Source organism: Narcine bancroftii, chromosome 3 (genome assembly GCF_036971445.1).
Source record: "Narcine bancroftii isolate sNarBan1 chromosome 3, sNarBan1.hap1, whole genome shotgun sequence".
Classification (NCBI taxonomy): Eukaryota; Metazoa; Chordata; class Chondrichthyes; order Torpediniformes; family Narcinidae; genus Narcine; species Narcine bancroftii.
The window spans coordinates 365,203,699-365,228,036 of NC_091471.1; the positions used below are offsets into that span (position 1 = coordinate 365,203,699).

Here is a 24,338-nt window from a genome sequence, read left to right on the forward strand (position 1 = left end):
ATTTAAGTTACCTAAGGAGCTGCACATCTCCATTTCAACAATCTTTCCATTTTTCTTTCCATATTGACATGTTTCGGCGACCTGTCAGATACATATTGACTAGGACAGGACTAGGTTCATTAGGTAGATTGTTTGCAGTGTCGCTTAAACGCTTGGAAGAGCAGTGGTCGTTCGTCTAAGTTCAACAGGCTAACCTGTAGTTTTCCTGCAGCACCAAGATCTTTTCTGTGATTTGACTGCATCCAGCTTACAGCCCCTGCTTGAAACCTGTGGTCAGCATCTTCACTCCACACCCCTGTGCAATATATGCTTCCCCCTTCACTATCCTATCCTTCAGATTCCCAGTCCTTTTCATACCTCATTGATGAATCAATTTGGCCACAGTGAAATGCTCTATAGTTAAAAATGACAAAACATTTCAGAGATCTGCACTTATATCTTTACTGATCATTACAACTAACCAACTCTGAAATCAAATGCCGGTAAATATGGGAACCATTGAGTCACATCATTAACTCAGGGACCAGTCTATCCCTATAAAAGAAACTATTTTTTTCAACTGCAGATGCTAGAGAACTTAAATTAAAAACAGAAATTACAGGAAAACTCAATGAATCAGGTAGCATCTGTGGAAACAGGATTACTGTAATCATCAGGCTAAAGACTCTTGAACAAAACTGGGGAAGAGAGAAAACAGAGTGGTATCAAAGGGATGGATGGGATAAAGAGAATTCCTTTATGTGTTGAATTAAAGTGCAGGAACATAAAATTTCTTCCATGGATGTCATCTGACACCAAACATGACCCGATGCAAACCACGCTCAACTCATGTTTGAATGTCCCATTTGGTCCTTGTTGGTAATTCGAGGAACCCTAGAGCAGTGGTTCTCAACCTTTTCTTTCCACTCACATACCATTTTAAGTAATCCCAATGCCATAGGTGCTCTGTGATTAGTAAGGTGGTATGTGGGTGGAAAGAAAAAGTTTGAAACCACTGTTTTAATCGTCCCTAATGGACTCGTTATGTGCATGGTTTCATAACTCCAAAGGAAATGGGCCAATGACAATTTTTCTCAAGAATAAGATTTTAGTAATACTTGGGTCTAGAGCAGTGATACTCAACCTTATTTCCCACTCACATATCGCCTTAAGCAATACCTTACTAATCACAGAGCACCGATGGTCTAGGGATTACTTAAGGTGGAATGTGAGTGGGAAGAAAAAGGTTGAGAACCGCTGGAATCCTTACTTTATAGGTGCCAGCAGAAAAACAGAGTCCAGTGCCTCTCATCCACTGTAAATGGATGCCCGATTTGTTGAAGATAGCCCAATGCCCGGACACCCCCCCACCACCGTACCGTCACAAAACATCCCCCAACCCCAGCCAGTACCAATGCAAACACCACCCCCTCCCCTCCCATCCAGCATACAAATTGGGAGCAAGGTTCCGTGGACGGGAGTTCGAATGGGTAGGCAGCTGTGGTGTCGGGTTTGGATAGGTGGGCAGCCAGTTTTCGGGAGTTCAGATGGGTGGGTGTCTGGGGCGAGGATCCACAGCCAGGAGCTTGGATGAGCAAGATGCTAGGGTGTTGGGAGCTCCAGTTGGCGGACTACTGGGCTGAGGGTCCTCTGAAGCAACGCTGGGAGCTCCAGTAGGCAGGCAGTCAAGGCGTTGGGTGTTATGGTTGGCAGACTGCTGGGGCGAAGATCCACTGTCAGGGCTTCAGGAACTTGATGGCTGCCACAAACAGCCCCCTGTCCAACGTCACTGCAAACCCACCCCCACTTCCGTCCATCATCATCACAACCCCGCCTGTCCAGCACCGCCACAACCAACCTCCCCATCCTGTCCAGTCCAGAGACCCTTCAAGTTGGAGTTTGTCTTTGTTTTGCATGAATCTGATATCAGCGCAAATACTTAACGTTATTATTCTATTATTTGAAACTGGAAAGTATCTGGTCCCAAGGGTTTCGAATAAAACATTCTATACCTGGGCTACCTTGAATTTGTGTTAATGTAGGTGGCCATTTGGCCTATCATGTCCATGCTAACTCCCAGGGACTGATTTCATTTCTCTTATTCCCAATTTTCTTATTTCATTGGAACTCCTGCATCTTGATATTTTTTGTTGCTTTTATCCTGTACTAAGGAATAATTTTGCAATAGCCATGATTTAGGGGAAACCCATCTGGTCACAGAATGTTATTTTGCAACAATTTCATTGGATTCTAGCACTTGGTGTCTAGCACTTCGTGTCTTTGAAGCTCAGGAAAAGAACAATGAGTTTTTGGGTGTTTTCTCAGCTTTGCTATGGCTTCAGCATGGCAGCTGTGGCAAGCTGTGTGGTTTATTCGATCATCTGAGGCAAGAGAAAGATTCTGATTGTCTTATTCTCTTAGCAGGGTACACAATTGGGGCCCATTAATATGATCTGAGATGAGATAGGAAATAAATATTTAATTTTAACTTGGAAATTGTTACTTGGTGGAAAACCTAAAATTAACAGATTTGTCCATGCCTTGATAAAGAGTTCAAGCCCAAAGTGTTGGTCATGTATCTTTATCCTTGCTATATAAAGTACACTGTTTGACCTGCTGGGTTTCTGCAGTGTTGTATTTTTCAATCTGAGGCGCCTGCAAGCTCACACCAAGACACAAGAGCAACTTGTCCGTGAACTACTCTTTGCAGACGATGCCGCTTTAGTTGCCCATTCAGAGCCAGCTCTTCAGCACTTGACGTCCTGTTTTGCGGAAACTGCCAAAATGTTTGGCCTGGAAGTCAGCCAGAAGAAAACTGAGGTTCTCCATCAGCCAGCTCCCCACCATGACTATCAGCCCCCCCCCCCACCCCCCCCCCACATCTTCATCGGACACACAAAACTCAAAACAGTCAACCAGTTTACCTATCTCGGCTGCACCATTTCATCGGATGCAAGGATCGACAACGAGATAGACAACAGACTCACCAAGGCAAAGAGCGCCTTTAGAAGACTACACAAAAGAGTCTGATAAAACAACCAACTCAAAAACCTCACAAAGATTAGCGTATACAGAGCCGTTGTCATACCCACACTCCTGTTCGGCTCCGAATCATGGGTCCCCTACCGGCATCACTTACGGCTCCTAGAACACTTCCACCAGCGTTTTCTCCGCTCCATCCTCAACATTCATTGGAGCGACTTCATCCCTAACATCGAATTACTCGAGATGGCAGAGGCCGACGACATTGAATCCATGCTGCTGAAGATCCAACTGCGCTGGGTAGGTCACGTCTCCAGGATGGAGGACCATCGCCTTCCCAAGATCGTGTTATATGGCGAGCTCTCCACTGGCCACTGTGACAGAGGTGCACCAAAGAAGAGGTACAAGGCCTGCCTAAAGAAATCTCTTGGTGCCTGCCACATTGACCACTGCCAGTGGGCTGATATCGCCTCAAACCGTGCATCTTGGCGCCTCACAGTTCGGCGGGCAGCAACCTCCTTTGAAGAAGACCGCAGAGCCCACCTCACTAACAAAAGACAAACCCCACAAATGAGCCTGCAGCTGACGTGGACATTACCCCTCCATAAATCTTCGTCCGTGAAGCCAAGCCAAAGAAGAAGAAAAAAGAAGAAAGATTCACCCCACTTAGTTTGGGAACATGTTGAGGAAAACTCCAGTACAATGTGAAATCAAGTTAAAAAGCCTGGCTGTTGAATCTCCAAAGCATTTGGATGTTATTACTGCAGTGTCTTTTTAATGTTATGAGAAAACAGCGGCTCTTACCGTATTCACCCAATGCTAATTAACATTAAAAAAAGAGCTGAACTCTGCATACACCCATGTCTTGTTGGTAACCGTGTAATTCACACCAGATAAAAGACCCTGCCTCTTGAAAATTGTTAGCTGCACATCAGAATTGACTGGCAAGACTGGTTACAATTCCAAAAACTTGGTTAAGAATTCAGATTCTTAAATTAAATTAAACCTTTGTAAATCAGCAGCTCGGATAAATCACAGGAATATCAACGTTTGTTTGTAATTGACGGTGAATCCTATTGTAGTTTTCACAGTTAAAAAAATGATTGCAGAATGTCAGAAGCAAAGCACTCCTAAAGTTCTGGTGAAAAATTCAAAATATTCATTCATCACATACCAGTGTCTGCTGGATTGGATAACTTTAGTTTGGGGCCTTTTAGTTATAGTTAGTGCAGAAGCCAGTGGGCCACTGGCCACCGTGACAGAGGTGCACCAAAGAAAAGGTACAAGGACTGCCTAAAGAAATCTCTTGGTGCCTGCCGCATTGACCACCGCCAGTGGGCTGATATCGCCTCCAACCGTGCATCTTGGCGCCTCACAGTTTGGCGGGCAGCAACCTCCTTTGAAGAAGACCGCAGAGCCCACCTCACTGACAAAAGGCAAAGGAGGAAAAACCCAACACCCAACCCCAACCAACCAATTTTCCCCTGCAACCGCTGCAACCGTGTCTGCCTGTCCCGCATCGGACTTGTCAGCCACAAACGAGCCTGCAGCTGACATGGACTTTTACCCCCTCCATAAATCTTCGTCCGCGAAGCCAAACCAAAGAAAAAAGAGTGCAGAAGCCACTCTGTTTGCTGTTCCGCTTGCCTTTGTTCTGCTGTTGGTTCCTGTCAGCGGTCTGTTCAAAAAGATCTGTTGTGTTCCATGTACAGTTCCCAAATTTGTTCAAATACTGTGATGTTATTTCTTAAATCATCTGTTATTTTTTCCAATGGAATGCATTTATTCATTTCTATGTTCTTCTTTGGCTTGGATTCGCGGACCAAGATTTATGGAGGGGTAATGTCCACGTCAGCTGCAGGCTCGTTTGTGGCTGACAAGTCCGATGCGGGACAGGCAGACACGGTTGCAGCGGTTGCAGGGTAAAATTGGTTGGTTGGGGTTGGGTGTTGAGTTTTTCCTCCTTTGTCTTTTGTCAGTGAGCTGGGCTCTGCGATCTTCTTCAAAGGAGGTTGCTGCCCGCCGAACTGTGAGGTGCCAAGATACATGGTTTGAGGCGATATCAGCCCACTGGCGGTGGTCAATGTGGCAGGCACCAAGAGATTTCTTTAGGCAGTCCTTGTACCTCTTTCCACGTACCATTGCTGTATTCTCAGGCTACCTTCTAATTTCCAGGTTGACATAATACATTTTTTTGCTACAGCTAAGGCTATCATAATAAATCTTTTTTGTGCTCCATCCAAATCGAGTCCAAGTTCTTTACTTCTTACATTACTTAGAAGAAAGATCTCTGGATTTTTTGGTATGTTGCTTTTTGTGATTTTATTTAATACCTGATTTAGAACTTCCCAAAACGATTCCACATTCTCACATGCCCAAATTGCACGTACTGTTGTTCCCGTTTCCTTTTTACAGCGAAAACATCTGTCTGATACTGTTGGGTCCCATTTATTTAACTTTTAAGGCGTGGTGTATAGCCTGTGTAACCAATTATATTGTATCATGCTTCGTGTTTATTGTATTTCTCATAGTTCCGGAGCATAGGTTTTCCCATGTTTCATTCTTGATAGCGCTAGATAAATTAACAGAATGGTACAAACAAGGGGGCTTACAGCTACCAAACTTTAAGAATTATTATAGAGCAGCACAATTAAGATATCCATCAGATTTTATCAAACAGTGTAAAAACCAGATTGGACCAGATTAGAGCTAGATAAAATAGGGGAGAAGGTCCCTGAACATATACTATATAAGTGGGATGAAAAGCTGGTGCAACATAGGAATTCACCAGTACTGCACCATCTGCTCAACATTTGGAAGAAGATTCATGTAGAAAAGAATAAAACAAATGATCAACTACCAAAATTAATATTGACGCAAAATCAACTAATCCCCATCAGAATAGATAAACTTTCCTTTAGAGAATGGGAGAGAAAAGGGATTAAAAGAATAGAAAATTGTTTTTCGGGACATAAATTATTATCTTTTGAACAAATGAAGGACAAATATGGTATAACTCACGGTACATTGTTTGCGTACCACCAACTGAAAACCTACTTGAAGGACAAATTGGGAAGCAGGCTGAGGTTACCAGAAGGAAGCAATTTTGAATATGTGATTACAGACACAATGATAATTAGAAGATTTATAACAAACATGTACATCAAACTGCAAGAGAAAGAGAACGAGGAAACAAGCTGTAAACCCAAACAAAAATGGGAACAAGATCTAAACATAAAGATAAAGAATGAAACATGGGAAAAGCTATGCTCTGGAACTATGAGAAATACAATAAACACGAGGTTATGCATGATACAATATAATTGGTTACACAGGCTATACGCCACACCCCAAAAGTTAAATAAATGGGACCCAACAGTATCAGACTGGTGTCAAGCTTCTTGATGGTGTTGGAACTGCACTCCTCCAGGCCGGCAGAGAGTATTCCATTACACTGCTGGATGTGTGCTTTTGTGGAAATTCCCAGGAGTACCATGCTGCAGGATACCCAACCTTTCACCCACATTTATTCGTGTTTGTTTATGCAGCTATCAAATGATCCCTTGGGTCTCTGAGCCTCTGGAATTCAGTTCTTTTACTTCTATATTTGAACCAAACATGGGTTATGATCTGGAGCTGAGTGGGTAGCTCGCATTGGCTTTGGTGAGTACACTATTGGGATGTGAGGTCACTTGCCAGCACTGTTGATTATATCTCTCTTCAATTTGGTAATGAAGGTGATTATCCGATCAGGGGCAGGCGGTTGGTCAGCTTGAATCTGTCCTGCTGTTTGTTGTAACTGCATTGGACCACCTTGGCTCGGTGTGAGGAGAATTCTGCTGTGTTGTCTGCTCCTGTCGGGTTTATTCTTTCCACTCCTCTCAGTCACTTGTCGCGTGGAGTGAATAAAATTGGCAGAGTTCTGGCTTCTTTGCTGGTCTGATCCTCAAGAGGAAGTCATTCACACAACGTGTCCACCATGTAAAGGCCACTGTTTAACATTGCGATCAGTCTAAGCCAGGCCAGGTAAGGAACAAATTAATTTTACAACAATTCAGTTCTCTTGCAGTCATAATTACTGACATTTTTTTAAATTCCAGATTTATTTATTCTGAATTTATATTCCTCATCTGCAGTCCCATAACTTAACCATTATGCTACCACGGAAATACAGAGGAGACTGCAGATGCTGGAATCTGGAGCAACAGTTTGCTAGGGGTCCTTCGTACATTGGGCAACATCAGTGGGAGAAATAGAATGGCTTACGATGAAGGATTCTGACCCAAAACATTCACCATTCTTATCCTGTGGCTCGTCCCACTGAGTTCTCCAGCAAATTGTTGGTTGCTCCATTCTCCCACCAACCATACCTGGCAATCATGTCATTGTAATTAAAAACTATGATGTTAAGATATGGTTCAATTACTGAACAAAAGTTATAATCACAAATACAACATTTTCAGTGATTGAGCAAACTTGGGGAATATAATGGAGAAAATGTTAATTTAATGCTTAATACACTTAATAGAAATAACCGAGTTCCGTTTTATTAGCAGAGCTGAAAATAGGTTTAAAATTTTTAATTATTAATGATTTTAAATAATGATTGTTAATTAACCAGTCGAATTATGTTCAGTTCGTTACTGGTGGGTAACCTGATGTTTAAAACAAAATCATTGGAAAGTGCTTTAAAAACTGATACTGAACCACTTTGTTAGTTTAATTAGTGTGCACAGTCAATTTCCTAGAAAATTAAATATTTTAGCCCATAAAAATTTTATGAACATGCCTACTGGTCGATGTATGTCTAAGGAAATGAGACTCATCTGAAGCGCCTTCTCTAATCTTGTAATTTCACTGAACGGGCAAATTGAATCTGAAATCAGCATAAAAGATCATGGGAACAAAAATGCAAGTAAGTTATCGTCAGGACCTGCTGAAAATTGACTAATCTTTTGCTCAAGTCCAGCCAATTCATTTTAACTGGATAAATTACAATTGACTTTGCAACTTTAAAATTCCAAATTGTTCAAGACTTCATTACTTTCAATTTTATTTTATATATATTCAAAGTTATTCTGAAATTTGAATGTTTAAAAATGGTTTATTTATGAACAAATACATAATTGAATTCCTTACATCATTTGAGGATGTTACTTTGTAACAAAGTCATGATCTTCCGACTATTGACAAGGTAAGCAAGTGCTGGCAATGTTATGCTGAGGCCCTAGAATTGGTTATGTGGATCAGAACTTGTTACAAACTGCACGTAATGAGCAGCAATAGACAATGAACCAGTGTTTAATTTTAAAACCTCACAAAGATTAGCGTATACAGAGCCGTTGTCATACCCACACTCCTGTTCGGCTCCGAATCATGGGTCCTCTACCGGCATCACCAGCGTTGTCTCCGCTCCATCCTCAACATTCATTGGAGCGACTTCATCACCAACATCGAAGTGATGGCAGAGGCCGACAGCATCGAATCCACGCTGCTGAAGATCCAACTGCGCTGGGTAGGTCACATCTCCAGAATGGAAGACCATCGCCTTCCCAAGATCGTGTTCTATGGCGAGCTCTCCACTGGCCACTGTGACAGAGGTGCACCAAAGAAGAGGTACAAGGACTGCCTAAAGAAATCTCACATTGACCACCGCCAGTGGGCTGATATCGCCTCAAACCGTGCATCTTGGCGCCTCACAGTTTGGCGGGCAGCAACCTCCTTTGAAGAAGACCGCAGAGCCCACCTCACTGACAAAAGACAAAGGAGGAAAAACCCAACACCCAACCCCAACCAACCAATTTTCCCTTGCAACCGCTGCAACCATGCCTGCCTGTCTTGCATCGGACTTGTCAGCCACAAACGAGCCTGCAGCTGACGTGGACATTTCCCCTCCATAAATCTTCGTCCGCGAAGCCAAGCCAAAGAAAAAAAAGAAAAGAAAGAAATAATTTTATTTCTAACTCTTAAACTATCCTTAACACTTTATCTATCCCCAACTATGCGCAGGTATCTAGTGTATGTGTGTTTGTCCATGCCAAATTCTAAAAAGTCACTTCAAAGTTCAGTCTTTTAAATTCAGTGTCGAAGCCTTTGAAATTTGATGCACAGAATTAATGTTGAACTGATGGGAAGTCTGGAGTTGTGGCTGGTTCAAACTCACAAATTCTCCTTGCGTTGCCTTTGAAGAAATGTCCATCCACACGAGCTGTGGTCAGAACACTCCTGGTCCTTTTGTCGGCGGGACTCGAACTGGGCGGCCTCCACGAAGCTTCCAAGAAGCTAGCTCCGATCTCTCCAAAGGCTTTTTCTGGTGCTTTCTACGGTATGAATGCGCCTGAAGAAGCAGAAGCGGCCCTTTAAATTGCCGTTCCTGTGGCAGCGTTTAAAGCCCAACGCTTGGCACCTGAAGGACACAGCTGCACAGGATGCGGCTCTGAGCACACTCCGGCTCCTGCCCAGTGTCGGCTGTGATCAGCGGCCTGACCCTTTAACATCCGCTTTCAGCCAGCTGCATTCAGGTGGCTGGGGGAGCCACTGAGCTAAGCTGATTATCCCTCTCAGAGGAGGGTTACATAGCTCACCTCAAGAGCGCCTCCTGCACATTCAGGTGGCCTCAAAATAGCCGGGTATTGCTTAAACATGCGGCTTTACATGCGGGGCAATTGGCCACCTGAAAGTGCCTCAAGTGATCTTCACTGTTAGTCAAAATCAAAATGAAGCACTCTGCTTCCCAAAAGACCCTCCTGCCACAGGTCGATCCACCAAAAAGGCCCAGTCATTCACAGAGCATCCTTTGCTCTGAATTCCACAGAATGGCTGGTCACAAGAGCTGCTTCAACAGGCTGTTTTCAGCCTGGTTCTCCCCTGCAAAATCACGTCTTTTCAAATGTATTGAATCTGGAACAGACTGTGACAGTCCTTCCAGTGTATTGAATTATTGCTGGGCTATGACTTGTGGTGGTGCTTGTGCGTAATGTTCAATGTGACCATTTATTTCCTCCTGTTCATACTAGCCCTTTCAGTGATAATCCAATTTTACTAAAACGGGAGCTCCACGCTGTCAATTTACATTTTTTCTCACCCTTCTTAACATCCACCACAATAGTGGTTTCTTCAAACTTGTGAGTGACTCCACTCTTGGACACTTGTACTTTAACTGTAACTATTGTTTCTGGCACTGATTCTATAAATTGTAACCACTGCAAATGAACTTCTGCAATGTTTGGCAAATTTCCAATGACTGATTTGAAACAATATATTGTTTTGAGAATGAAGTAGACATTCAGAATCACTTTTGATAAATGCACTGCAGATGGTCTCTGGAGAATCGCTCGCCGATATCAAAAATTTTTACATGGTGTGGGAATTGGGATTTTAGATCAGGTAACATGAAAGGATAGAGCCTGTGTTTTCCTGTGAAATTCTTGGCTTTTCCCCTGAGAGAGTCAGAAACATTAATCTGAGTAAGTAATGTCAATTCGTTCTAAAGTTAAGGAAGCAAAAAGCAAGCTCATTTCAAAGGGTTTTGTGCATTTCCTTCAATCAGCACCGGATTGTCTTTACCACTCCACAGTAGGACCCTTGAATAGAAATGCTCTGCTTTATGACAATCACTGAAACAAGCACATTGCCTTAAATTGGTCACGATGTGGCTTTGCAGCTTAAGATGGAGCCTATATTTGGCCCATATTCCTCTGAATCTTTACCATGTATCTGTCTGCCTTAACCTTAAACATTACAATTGTTGCCCCTACCAATTCCTTTGGCAACTCATTCTGTCTATCCACCATCCATGTGAATATGGTGCCTCTGTGGTCTTTTATAAATGTTTCCCCTCTCATCTTAAATCGATGTCCTCACGTTTTAGATTCTCCTATGGGGGGAGGGGGAGGTAGCTATGGCTATTTACCATATCTATCCTCTCATGATCTGATAAACCTGTTTTAGTCCACCTTTAACCTCCTCCATTCTATGGAGAAAAGTCCCAGGCCATCTAAACTCTCCAAATAATTCAAGTCTAGTAGTTCTGATAATATTCTTGAGAATCTTTTCTGGACCCTTTCCAACTTTAATGATATCTTTCCTATACTTGGGTGACCAGAACAGGAGACAGTCTCACCAACATCTTTATACAGTGGTAACCTGATATCCCTGCACCTGTACCAATGCTCTGACAGATGAAGGCCTTCTTCACTACCCAAACATTCATACACCTGTACCCCAAGGTCCCCCTATCCTACAATGCTCTCCTGGCCATACTGTTCACCGTGTAAGTCCTGCCCTCGTTTAACATACCAAAGTCCAACACCTCACATTTGTCTAAATTGAATTCCATCTGCCATTCCTGGCCCAATTTCCTATTTCATCTGAATCCCATTTTAAACTTCTTTAGTATCCACTCATTATAAAGGTTGAGTACCACTTATCTGAAGTGCCTGGGACCAGAAATGTTTCAGATTTTGGATTTTGGAACCCCATTTTTAAAAAATGCACTCATTCACTCAGACTTAAAGAGAAATGCATTCACATTACTATACAAATATTTAGATATGCACAAATTAACTGAAGTAGACATATATTGAAAAATCTACACTCAATAATGCACGACTTACGTCTGCTTCGTCCCGTTCTCCGATCAGGATTTCTGAACTCTATTATGTATTACCTTATGGGACCACAGATGGGAAAAGTTTCAAGTTTTGGGTATTCAGTTAAGGGGTATTCAATCTGTACCACCAATTTTGTGATTATCCTCAAATTTACTAGCCATACCAACTACATTTTCATCAAAGTTATTAATTCAGATGACAAACAACAGTGGATCCACCACCAATCCCTGCAACACACTAGCTGTTTCCCATTGTACAGCTCTCCCTGGATCCAATGGATCTGACCATCTTGATCAGCCTACCATGCAGGACCTTGTCAACCATCTAACACAATCACCTCTTCATGGTCACCTTTTCAGAAAGATAATCAAATTAATGAGACGTTATTTCCTATGCCGACTATTCCAAATTTAGTTCTTGCCCCTCCAAATACAGGTAGATTCCATCTATCACAATCCTTTCAGAAAACCTACCCACAACTGACATTAAGCTCACTGGGCTGCAGCTCCCTGGCTTAAAATAAAGGCACAATTAGTCACCTTCCAGTCTTCTGCCATCTCACCTGTTTATTATTCAACTATCTATAGATTTGTTCCTGAAAAAAAAATTTAAAATCCCTTCCAAACCACAAGTGAGTGTGAATGGTGGAATCTCACTATGGTAATTAACATTAATCAGCAGTAGGGCTGTTCATGGAAGGATCTCATCCAACACGATCCAAAAGATAAGGCACATTTCAGAGAAATTTGATTTACACTGCAATAACTCAGGCTTGAAATTTCAAATGTTTTTGCCCAAAATTAGACCTGTTTCATGAATAAATTAGGCAAATCTAGCGGATTCTCTACGTCAAGAACTTCAAGCGAGTCACGACTTCAGATCTTGCTTGTGTCTGGAGTGATATTTGGGATTCATAAGCCATTCTGTTAATTTTTCAGAGGGGAACACTGAATTTGTATGGGGAAAGATGTGATAACAGGTTCATGATTTTATCTGGGTTATCACAAGCCCCTTTTACACTTGCATCCCACTAAATTGGCTGTTCAGTGTCACGGGATAGGAATGGGGGTTCAGCTTTTCACACTTGACCACTCCTAACTGGGACACTGAATGCTTTCACACTTGCAAGGAGCCATCCCCGGGATTAGGACTGTTCCACCTACTACTGGTGATGTCATGACACGTCAAGTGATGGTGAACCTGCCCTAAATCCTGATCAATGCATTTTTACTCCTCAGAAATCATTCAGAACCCAAGGGTTTCACCAGTTAAAAAGGAAAATCTGCAGATGCTATGATTGAAGCACAATCAATAAAAGTGCTGGAGAGACTCCGTAGGTCATGTGGCATCTATAGGAAGTAAAGGGTAACCTCAGTTTCAGGCCTGAACCCTTCATCAAGATATTCCAAAGTCTAACAAAATTCTCAACAAGATCTTATACTTGAACAAAATGAATCATGCCTAATTAATTAAGCTTTATGTACAGCAGTTTAAGCCCCTGTTGTTGTGCCGACCTATATAAACCTTTATAAGGGACTGTGGGAAAGTGCTAGCAATAAATAGCAATAGCAGACAATTTGGGAAAGTTGGTAGCGCTTTAGCACACAATTTATATCGCGTGGGAAAGTTGACAGCACTATCACGTACAATTTATAAATACCGTGGGAAAAGGCAATGGCGGAGCTGCCCTCCCAGAATTCCATGTGGCAGAGAGAGGGCTGTATGATCAACTACAGCAATAGAGCATTTATGGAGGGGTTTCTTTTCTGCACGGCATTCTGGAAAATGAAGTCCCCGACACTTTTTCCCATGGTCTTTATCAATTGTGCACTATGGCGCTACCAACTTTCCCACGCTGTTTAAAAATTGTCCGCTATTGCTCTTTATTTCCTCTCTCTCTCTCCTGCTGCGACTTTCCCATGGCAAAGTTTATACCTTCATTTTAAACTTTTCTTCCTTCATGTTCCTGCACTCATGCAAAAACCCACAATGCAATTGCCCACTTCACATGCCTGATTGCAACTCCAGTGTCTGCAGACGCTGGGGATTGTACTTGGGGGTCGAGGCCGTCAATCCTTGGCGTGAGATGATGTCATCTGATGCCGGCGTTGAGCTGATTTTGCTTTCGCACTAGACACTTTAAAGGCTGATTGGCGGTTAATTCCTGGGATCACTTGCAAGTGTGAAAGGGGCTACAATAACAGAATAGGGAGGGTTTGAGTTGATATTTATTCATTATGTGATTGCATCACCCATGTCTTGTTGAGAATTTTGTCAGACTTTGGAATAATCTTGATGAAGGGTTCAGGCCTGAAACTTCCTATAGATGCCACATGACCTACGGAGTCTCTCCAGCACTTTTATTGATTGTGCTTCAATCATAGCATCTGCAGATTTTCCTTTATAACTGGTGAAACCCTTGGGTTCTGAATGATTTCTGAGGAATAAAAATGCAAAATGCTTTGGGAGTGCATGCTCCAAAGTGACCACTTGCAGCTCAACAACTCTTATTGCCAAATGTATCTGTTGTGGCGGAGGCCTGGTATACTAATTTCAGTTGGTAAAGTCTCTGGACGCAATATTCATTTTGCATGGGGCAGGATTACATTGTGTGATCCACTTGAAAGAGGGTCATTATATCAGTGTCGGTGCAATGTAAAATAAATATAAAAACTGCATGAGGTTACCCATTAAGATCATTGCCAAGTAGTTTACAAAAGGCAGATTATTCCGTTTTACAAATATAGGAGAGCCTTCACACTTCTTTTTCCAGTAAACACCTCCAGTAACTTGTCCTGGTCCCTCCATATGGATAAAGTCGCCAAGGATGTGCACCAGAGACTCAGCTCCTCAGAAACCTGAGGAAATTTGCTATGTCATCAGTGGCCCTGTACAAGTGCCCCACTGAAAGGATGAATCACTGCACAGTACGGGAACTGCTCCACCCAAGACTGAAAGAGTGATGAACACACCATCACTCTCACTCCTCTCCCTCTATCAACTCCATCTATATCTCTCTCTGCCTTGGAAAAGCAACCAACATATTCCCAGCTACCACTCTTCACCTCCATCCTAACAGGAAGAAGATTAATGAATATGTGATAATGCACCAGCAGATTCAAGGGCTGTTTCTTTCCCACCATGATCAGATTCATGAATGAACATTAAAGGAGTAAAATTATGGTTTACTAAAAAAAGTAATGCTCCATACCAACCGATCTTTCTCCATATCTCTGCACTCTTGATTAGTGTTTGTTGTGCAAAGTGTGAAACGTCCACTGGTCTGCTCTCAAAACAACCTCTATCGTTGTATGTTTTAAAACGCATGACAAAAATGCTTGAAACTTGAACTTCTCTTTTACTTCATCGTGACTTTTGAGAAACTGTTGTATGATTTCTTCAAAGTGACTGTGATGCCTTCACCGATGCCCAGAGCATTATCTTGTCTGCTCACCTACAAGCACCATTGAGCAAGTTTACTCAGCCTCCCCGCTGCTTGACATTATTGACCACTATTTTGATGGGGTCATCTTCACAAACCACTGACTGATGTATCTTGTCTGATCTCGGAAGCTAAACAGGCACAGGACTGGCCAGTACTCGGAGGGGAGACCACCTGGGAACACCAGGTGCTGTAGGTTTCTGTGAAAGGCACTGAACAAGGTGGGGACTCTCTGTCTGCCTTACGGTAGACCAAAGTTAAAAAATTTCATGTGTGTTACATTCTAAATGTAGTATTACATGACAGTAATGGAACCTTTACCTTTCTCTTCTACTTTGTTAAAAAATAAAATGTTAAATTTTAGTACTTAAATCATAAATTTAAAAATTAACTTTTTTTTTATGTTTTGGTCTTGAATTGCGAGATATATATGTGCTGTTGTTTAATTCCAAGTTTTTCCCCAAATTACAAACACAGTAGAGATAAGCTGCCATTCCCTCACTCTTAAAGTTTTTTATGCTCCACAAAAGCTCATTTCATTTTATTCACGTTGACCCAGACAGATAAGGAATTAAATGATACATTTTTTGGATCTATTAAACTGAGTAAATGACATATTGTTCTGTTCACTAACTTTATGGGACAATTTGTTATGTTTAAAAGCATCTGTATAAAAGCATCTGTTACCATTGGAAGCTGCTGAGCAACTCCAAGTTAGTGAACAGTTAATGCAGACATCACAGAGCCCAGCGAGATGATGTACAGCAGGATCTTTAATGGACCTCTGCAGAAATATTGGCAGGAGAAGTAATTTAAGCAAGAAATTTAATGGAGCATAATTCTTCAAGCTAGCCAGATATTTAGCAAAGTGGATTGATAGACATCTGGGTTTTGAATTTCATACATGAAGATTGATGGCTGGGAATTGAGATTACTGGTGATATTTTAGATTTGGGTGTTAAGTTGAATGCTCTTGCCAGACAGATGTTGGAAGGGACTAACATTCAATTTTTATCCTCTCTTGCTCAGCATCTTGAAGGCCAATTGTTGCACACGTCTGGCACCTAACAGTAACTGGGTAGCTCAAATGGCTTTAGATGTTAGTTTGTAATCTATTGATTTTTTCTCTCTCTGTATTGCAGTCAGTTTGTTTACATTTTTTATTTACTTGCATGTGTCTGTTGAGAACAGTTTTAAGTGGTAATTCTGTCTCGCTTGCAGGATATAGAACTCAGGGTTGTAAGCGATGTATGTGCTGTACTCTGAGAATATGTCTGACATATGAATCTAAATTTCTAAAATATAATACTTGAAAGAAAAATTGTGTCAATGTATGAGCACACTAAATTTGGATAATAAGGTAAATGTAATAGGTGTTGAAAGAGTTGCTATATATAGATTTAAATATCGAACTCACATATACTAAAATTGGAACGATACAGAGAAGATTAGGATTGCCACTGAACAAAGATGAACCATACCTATTTTATAAAAATTTAGACATACAGCTCTGTAAAGGGCCAATTCAGCCCTCCGAGTCCGACCCGCACAATTTACATCCCCGCATGTTTCTGAAGGGTGGTAGGAAACCAGAGCCCCCAGAGAAAACCCACGCAGACATGGAGAGAGCATATAAACTCCTTACGGAGAGCACGGGATTCGGTCCCAATCGCTGGCAGTGTAAAGGTGTTGCGTTAACCGTGCTGCCCTCAAATACCTGTCAATTATATTTGGAAATTACATAATTCTAGCCTAACACACCATAGCTCAATTTAGCAAACTGACATAGAACATGGAATGTTCTTTGGCTCAATTTGTCCATGCCAGTAAAGTTGCCTACCTGAGCTAATCCCATTTGCCTGCATTTTGCCCACCTCCCTCTGATGCTTTCCTCCCCGATGCCTTTTAAAATTGTATTTGCCCCTACGTCTTCCACTTCCTCTGGTCACTTGTCAATCTCCTACACTCCTGAGAAAATAGCCACAACTTATCCCATCTCTTGTTATAATTCAAGCGTTCCAGTCCTGGTAAAGTTCTTGTTAATCTTTTCTCCACCCTTTCTGTCAGCTTAATGTCATCCTTTCAAGTATTGATTCATTGATTTTTTTTTCCTCTCTCACTGATCCGCATCAGTGGCCAACCTCTTCAATTCACCACTCCCATGCTCACAAGTCATAAACTATCCCACCAAGACCACTTGTAATTTGGAGGAACAACACTTCTTTTTCTCTCTGGGCACTCTCTAACCAAATGGCATTAACATCGACTTCTCTGGTTTGTTCTTGCTCTCCATTCTCCCTTCCTTCTCTTTTCCTTTGTCTCCACCCCCTTCCCACTTTGGTCACAGAACCATCTCTCCTCCCCTTGTTTGCTGGTGGAACCTCCCTCCATATAACCATATAACCATTTACGGAGCAGAAACAGGCCATGTTGGCCTTTCAAGTCCGCACCGGTTCACTAGAACAACTCCCTTGTCCACCTCTTACCTCCTTCCTTTGGGTCTGTGCTCCTCCCCTGCCCTCCCCCCCCCCCACCATTTTGTTCGGGCACCCTGACATTTTTTCATACCTTGATTAAGGGCTCAAACCTACACTCTCTCTCTCTCTCTCTCTCTCTCTCTCTCTCTCTCTCTCTCTCTCTCTCTCTCTCTCTCTCTCTCTCTCTCTCTCTCCCCTCTATAAAGTCCTCTGTTTGACCAGATGAGGTTCTCCAGCTTGTGTTTTTACTTCAATCTGACTATTGTGTTTTATTTCATGCTCCAAGTTCAGTTTCACCAACATCTTGCCCAGCTGTAACATTAACAACTGAAGGCAAGCATACCAAATGCCTTCTTTACTGTCCTATTAATGTTGCCACTTTCTGAAAACTGTACCACTAGGTCTATTAGTCAATAATCTACAAGTACAGAGTTATGTTTCATTTTGTTAAATGTTTGTTTTCTGAGAATTAAGATTCTGGAAATCACACCAGGTACATCACATTTTTTTGTTCCTATTGATGGCCCGTGTCCTTCTGGGACTAACTGCTACCTTCAGTTTCCAGGGCTCTCCTGTGTAGGCTTTTAGTGACTTTCTGCCAGATACTGTTGCTACTGGAACTTCTGCTTCCAAGAAACCCTACTGCTGAAATGTGACAGACCAACAAGACACCTGCAGTTTGGATTGATCTGAATTGATCTAGTTCAGTGCACTTTAAAATAGTTCTATTGAACTGGTGTACTCTTCTTGAGTCAAAGGTGAAAGGAAGCAGATAGTTTTCAATGACTGTTAACAGTTTTATTTTGAAGGGTCTGCCATTTTTGCTATTTCTTTTTGTTGCAAATTTACGTAAATTTATCCTACTCGTGATTAACCAGTTTGCAGACCACTTCACTTTTGCTTCAGGCACCATACCATGATATGATTGCATAATTTAGACTTTACCCTAGTGCAGCAAGTATTACATTATCTGAAGCACCAACCCACACCTGAGTTATAAAGGGAAATGGGACACTACAGAAACAGTATGACCGCTGTTTTTTTGACATTTTTATATAATCACCTAATTTGTCTTTATTTGTCCTTTGAAGCTTAAACTCAGAAATATTACAGCACTAGACACCAAGGTCCAGTGAAAGGTTTGGACTAATTTGTCAGAAATAAAACTTCTCACACATGAGTCTCTTTAAAACTGATGACACGACAAGCTTTATTTACAAGTCTGCAGAGTTGGACTTAACTGGTTTCTCACCAGTTAAGCCCCGATACATACAGTGCATTGATTTTTATACCTTCATTATTTGCCCTTCCCCTTCTTATTAATACTGTTTTAATTGGTTAGTATTACAAAAACATTCTAAGTATAACTGCATTATTAATTATCACGTTCGTTACGTACGCTGTGAACTCTACATTCACTGAATTCTGTTTCTCACACTTCTTATCAATCCTTTGTCTCCTGCATGTCTCTCACTATGACCATGAAAAGATAGGTTTAAAAAAACATATTCAGCAGCTCCTTCTGTCCTTGACTGCTAGTAAACTCTCTGTCCGTTCTGGCTTCCCTGTTTATGATTAATCATCACATTTTAACTTAAGTCTTTTTAACCTAAATTCTCTATATCACATAATTGAGTCTCATTTAATTTCCCTTACTATTTCTTTTTTTAATATTTAACTAGTTCCACTTAAATATTAGTCTCTATTTCATTGAGCATTTACTAATAAATGTTGACATGATTCCCTTCTCTCATGATATTCTTAAATCCAGTAAAACCCCCGAAATCCAGCTCATGGGGATTGGTGGATGCCGGGTAAGTTAATTTTTCAGTTACTTGAGATTGGCAAACTGACCACTAAGGGTGAAAGTTTTAAACTTTCGTATTTATTTTCCATAATTTTTTGTCATTTGTTTGCTGGCCGCTTGAATTCTGGATAATGGGGATTTTACTGTACGTGGATGTAATGTTATAGCAATCAGTATAATTATTCTTCATGAAACTATTGAATTGTTATAGCACAAAAGAGGCTGTTCATCCCATCAAGGGTCTACTAGTTTGAAGAAGAGCTATCCTAACAGCTGCATCCTCTTCATGTAGCCCTTGCATATTACTCTCCCATCATTGCTATCAAGTACATTTTTGAAAGCCTGAGATTGACCCTATTTTCATCACTGCAACATCTCAAATCCCCTTCTATCCTTTTGCTGAAATTTTACATTTATGGGCTCTTGAACTATCCGGTAATGGGAACAGCCTTTCTCTAAACTAAACTGGATCTTATCCAGCACCATCAAATCTCCCTTCAACCTTTGCTGTAAGGAGAACACATCAGCTGTAGCAGTGTAACCAACTACATAATAGATAAAATCTATCATTCCAGGATCATCCTACTGAATCTATCTTTGCCCGTTTCAGGACCTTTCCTTTTGTTGAATAACTAGAATTGGACACAAGAATCCAGCTGATTCCAACTTGTATGCTCTGTTCTCTGCCCCAGGATCCCTTTTTGTTTGCACTCTACAGGTCGTTAATGTTGTGCCTTTATTTTTAAAAAGGCTGGAAGCCAGGGAACTCTAGCTTCATGTCAGTCATGGGAAAGTTACTGGGGAAGATTTTGAGAGATCCATTTACATTTGGGAAGGCAAGGACTAATTAGAGATAGTCAATGTAGACTACACATAGGAAATTGTGACTCACACTTATTTGAATTTTTTCAAAAGATGACCAAGAAGATTGATGAGGGTAGGGTGGAAGACACTTGCATATACTGTAGAATTTAGCAGGAGCTATGACAAGATCCTGTGTGATCCGTTGATCCAGAAGGTCAGATCGTATACAATCCAGGATGAGCTGGCTAATTGGATACAGAATTGGCTTGGTGGTAGCGTCTAGAGAATGGTCATTGTGGGTTGTGATTCAGCTGGGAGGCCTGTGATCAGTGGTTTGGCGCAGGGATCAACAACTCGGATGACAATGTATAGTAACTACCCTGGTAACTGGTACCTATGGGGATTGGTAGATGGCGGATGAGTATTTTCTGGTTGCCTGATGTTGCATGTTGTGTGAACAGTGAGGTGCACCAATTTTACCCATTTATTACTCAATATTTTTGATGGTTGCTTGAATTCCAATAAAAATGGTTTTATTGTAATTAGCATGATTAGGAAGTTTGCTGATGGCACAAAAATTGGTGTACTTATTGGTAGCATATTGGTGACTTACTGGTGCCATAGTTGAAAGTGAAGAATTACAACAGAATCTTGATGAACTGGGAAAGTGGAGCAAGAAATGGCGGGTGGAGATTGGTTAAATCAGGGCACGGCTTGAACAGGCGATTGATCGGTAAGACCCAGGAGACAGTTTGTTGATGAAAGAGCCTTGACAGTACAGAAACATAGTTCCATGCAGGTAAATACAAGGTGAGGAAGTCATTTGGGATGCTTGCTTCACCAATCAGAGCATTGCATACAGGAGCAGGGAAGTCTTGCTGCAACTATAAATGACTTGAGTGAGACTTCACTCGGAGTCTTGTGCATAGTTTTCGTCACCCAAGTATACCATGGATATTATAAAGCTGGGAAGGGTGCAGGAGTGATTCATAAGAATGTGCCCCGGGACAGGTGGGGCTGGAATTATAAGGACAGCCTGCAGCATAGGAGACTAAGGGGGGAATTTAGATAGAGGTTCATGAAATCATGAGGCATATTGATAAGGTAAATTGACATTGCCTTTTACCAAAGTAGGTGAATCAAAAACTAGAGCATAGATTTAAGGAGAGAGGAGAAAGATTTTAAAGACCTGACATGCACTTTCTTCCCAAGGAAGGTGGTGGATACATGGAAGGAGCTGCCGGAGGAAGTACAGTAGTAGAAGCAGGGATAATTGTCACAAGCAAAGTATGTTGAGGCAGGTAGATGCATTGGAAAGGTTTAGAGGGATTTGGGCCGAACACAGACAAATGGGACTAGTTTGGTCAGCATGGACAAGATGGACTAAGTAGCCTGCTTTCATGCTGAAGAACTCTTAATTCCAAGCAACCCGATTTATGGACACATTCATCCAGGTTCCCCTGTCCCTGTCACCATTTAAAGCTGTGATATTTTGTTTATGTTGTTTAGCACTGTTCCTGTCAGGATGCAAGACTTTATTCAAAGCTGTTTTTTAAAAATCATTTACACATATCTGTCGTGTGTTCCTTTGATCTTTTTACCTCAAAATACTGAGTCTTGCGTAGATCCTTTTTCATAACTGGAGTTTCAGTCAGCTAATTTCACGGCTCAAATATAATGCACCCAGAACTGCACACATTATTCCAACTGTGATATCAACAGTTTTGTAAAAAAAAACAATGATACGTTCCTGCTTCTGCACTGAACATTCTCATTCATCTCAACCAGAATGACATTTACCTTTAACGTGGCTTTTTTTATTGTCTTCCACTACCATCTTTGAAGGATAGCGGGAATAACACATCTTTGATCACCAAGGCTGAACATATGGAGTAACTGCCACTGGATGTATTGACCTTAGCACGTTGAGTCCTACCATTCAATCAGGGCAAATGTATGCAAATACATGTTCAGGAGTGCTGATTGAGTTCCATTTTATCCCCTTATATGTCTCCATCCATCAATGCTTCTTCCATTTTGTTAAAACTTTTGATGTGGGGTGAACCTCAACACTTTCCTGCCCTGTTAGGGTTATCTCAGTGCTTCTTTTTCTGGTGTTGCTCTGATATTTTGACCTGTCTTTGGTGTTAGGCTAACCAGGATGTGAAAAAGGAACAGACTGTCAGGAGTGAAGGATAGTTCTAGGGAATTGGCCATCATTCAAGGTTGCAAAGTATTTTTGAGTTTCTTGAGATTTCTCCTCAGCAGGAGACAGCTGTATTTGTTATGCTAGAAGACATGGTTAAATCATTGCTCCTCTGGTCTTTGTGGTGGGCAATCCTAATCTGTTGTGGTGCATTGAGAGAGGGTTCACAGACTTGTTTCCCAACTGCTACTGTTGCTCAATAATGCAAAATCTCCAGATTTTGGGAAGTGCGATATAAAATTAATTTATAACTGTTGCTTATTTCCATGAATTGTGCACACAGAGTCAGACATCCAGAAGTGCTGGAAGAGCATCAACTCAGTCTGCCTGTTGATCGGATATGTCGGTGTGAATATGCTGCCGACTGGCATATTTCCAGGTTGCAGGAGTACGTGCTGAGGGACGCATCAAGGGTTGGGGCAGCCAATGCAAGGTGCTGTGGGGAAGGACCACAGTCTAGATTTCTTCCTTTACCTGACATTGAGAGGCTGAGACTGAGGGAAATCCCCTCAAATAACAAAGGGGAGAATAAGGTCAAGATGCCACAGTGGAGGTCATGATTCAGTGGTTTTCAAACTTTTTTTTCCCACTCACAAACCTCCTGAAGGTGCCTTAGGTGCTCTGTGATTAGTAAGGGATTATTCAGGTATGTGAGTTGGAAAAAAAGGTTGAGAACTACTGCTCTAGATTGTTACTGAAATATTTTCTTTGAGAAAAATTGTCATATCCTTTGGAGTTATGAAACCCTGAACATAACAAGTCAATTAGGTCTGATTAAAATAGTGGTTTTCAAACATTTTTTCTTTCCACTTACACACCACCTTAAGCAATCGCTTACTAATCACAGAGCACCTATGGCATAGGGGTTACTTAAGTTGGTGTGTGAGTGGAAATAAAATGTTTGATGTAAGTAGAAATGAATGTAACAATGTACAGTAATGGAAATGTATGGATACAAAACTAAAAGTGAGAAGAGACTTTGAATGATTTTCCTTTTGTAAATTTGTTGTGAATAAAGTCTATTTTTGATTAAGAAAATCTAAACACGGTGCACTATTGCAACACCAGGAAGCTCAATTTCAAATGGCTACATAACTTAATGCCAATTTGCATTCATTGTAAAATCCTTCTCCACAACCTGATTGGCTATGGTTTCAGGTGGTTAGAAGATTGGCAGCTGTCCTTGGTTTTGTTTCCTGAACACATGGTCCCCATTGAGAATGAATGACAGCCACTCACTCCTGGAACCTTTAAAGAGCTGCCAGGGTTAATTGTTGGGTGGGCTTCCTCAGCAATTAGCAACTCAAAGCCCTCAAAAATTAAACTGAGAATCACTTCTCAGCCAGAAGGTTGTTGAGAATGAATTTTACAGTCACCACGTGTAACGCAGGACATTTTATATCATTAGTTAAGCCGGCAAAGGAGTTTGAATGAATTTTGAGTTATTGATCAATGACATTTAAAGTTTAATGTTTGGAGAGGGAATATATTTCATCATGTTTTTGTTTATGTTGAAAGATTACGAGCATAAATATACACATGTATATTTCACTGAAGCATGTACAAGTCTTGATGATTTCTTCACAAGAATGAAGGATTGGCATATGAGGAACTTTTAATGGCTCTTGGACTGTACTCCTTGGAGTTCAGTAGAATGAGGGGAGAACCTCAGAAGAATTTTGAATATTGAAAGGCCATAACAGAGTAAATGTGGCAAGTTGTTTCCCATGGTCGGGGAGTCTAGGACAAGAGGGCACAACTTCAGGATTGAAGGGCACTCATTTAAAACACAGACGCAGAGGTATCTCTTTCTGCAGAGAATGGTAAATCTCTGGAATTTACTACCCCTGCAACTGTGGAGGCCATCATTGAGTCTACTTAAGGCAGAGATTGATATGTATCTGAATAGTCAGGGTATGAAAAGTTAAGGGGAGGTCAGGCGAGTGGGTCTGAGTAGGAGAATGGATCCACTCATGAGATGGCAGGGTGGATGTGATGGGCTGAATGGCCTACTTCTCATATATCATTC

The 24,338-nt window shown here is 41.4% G+C and overlaps 1 protein-coding gene and 1 pseudogene across 1 annotated transcript in view; both read left to right on the plus strand.

Annotated features, from left to right (window-relative positions):
• Positions 1–24,338, plus strand: part of sdk2b (sidekick cell adhesion molecule 2b) — a 662,520-nt gene that overhangs the window by 297,937 nt on the left and 340,245 nt on the right. The window lies entirely within an intron of this gene.
• On the plus strand, positions 16,416–16,513 carry LOC138759713 (U6 spliceosomal RNA; annotated as a pseudogene).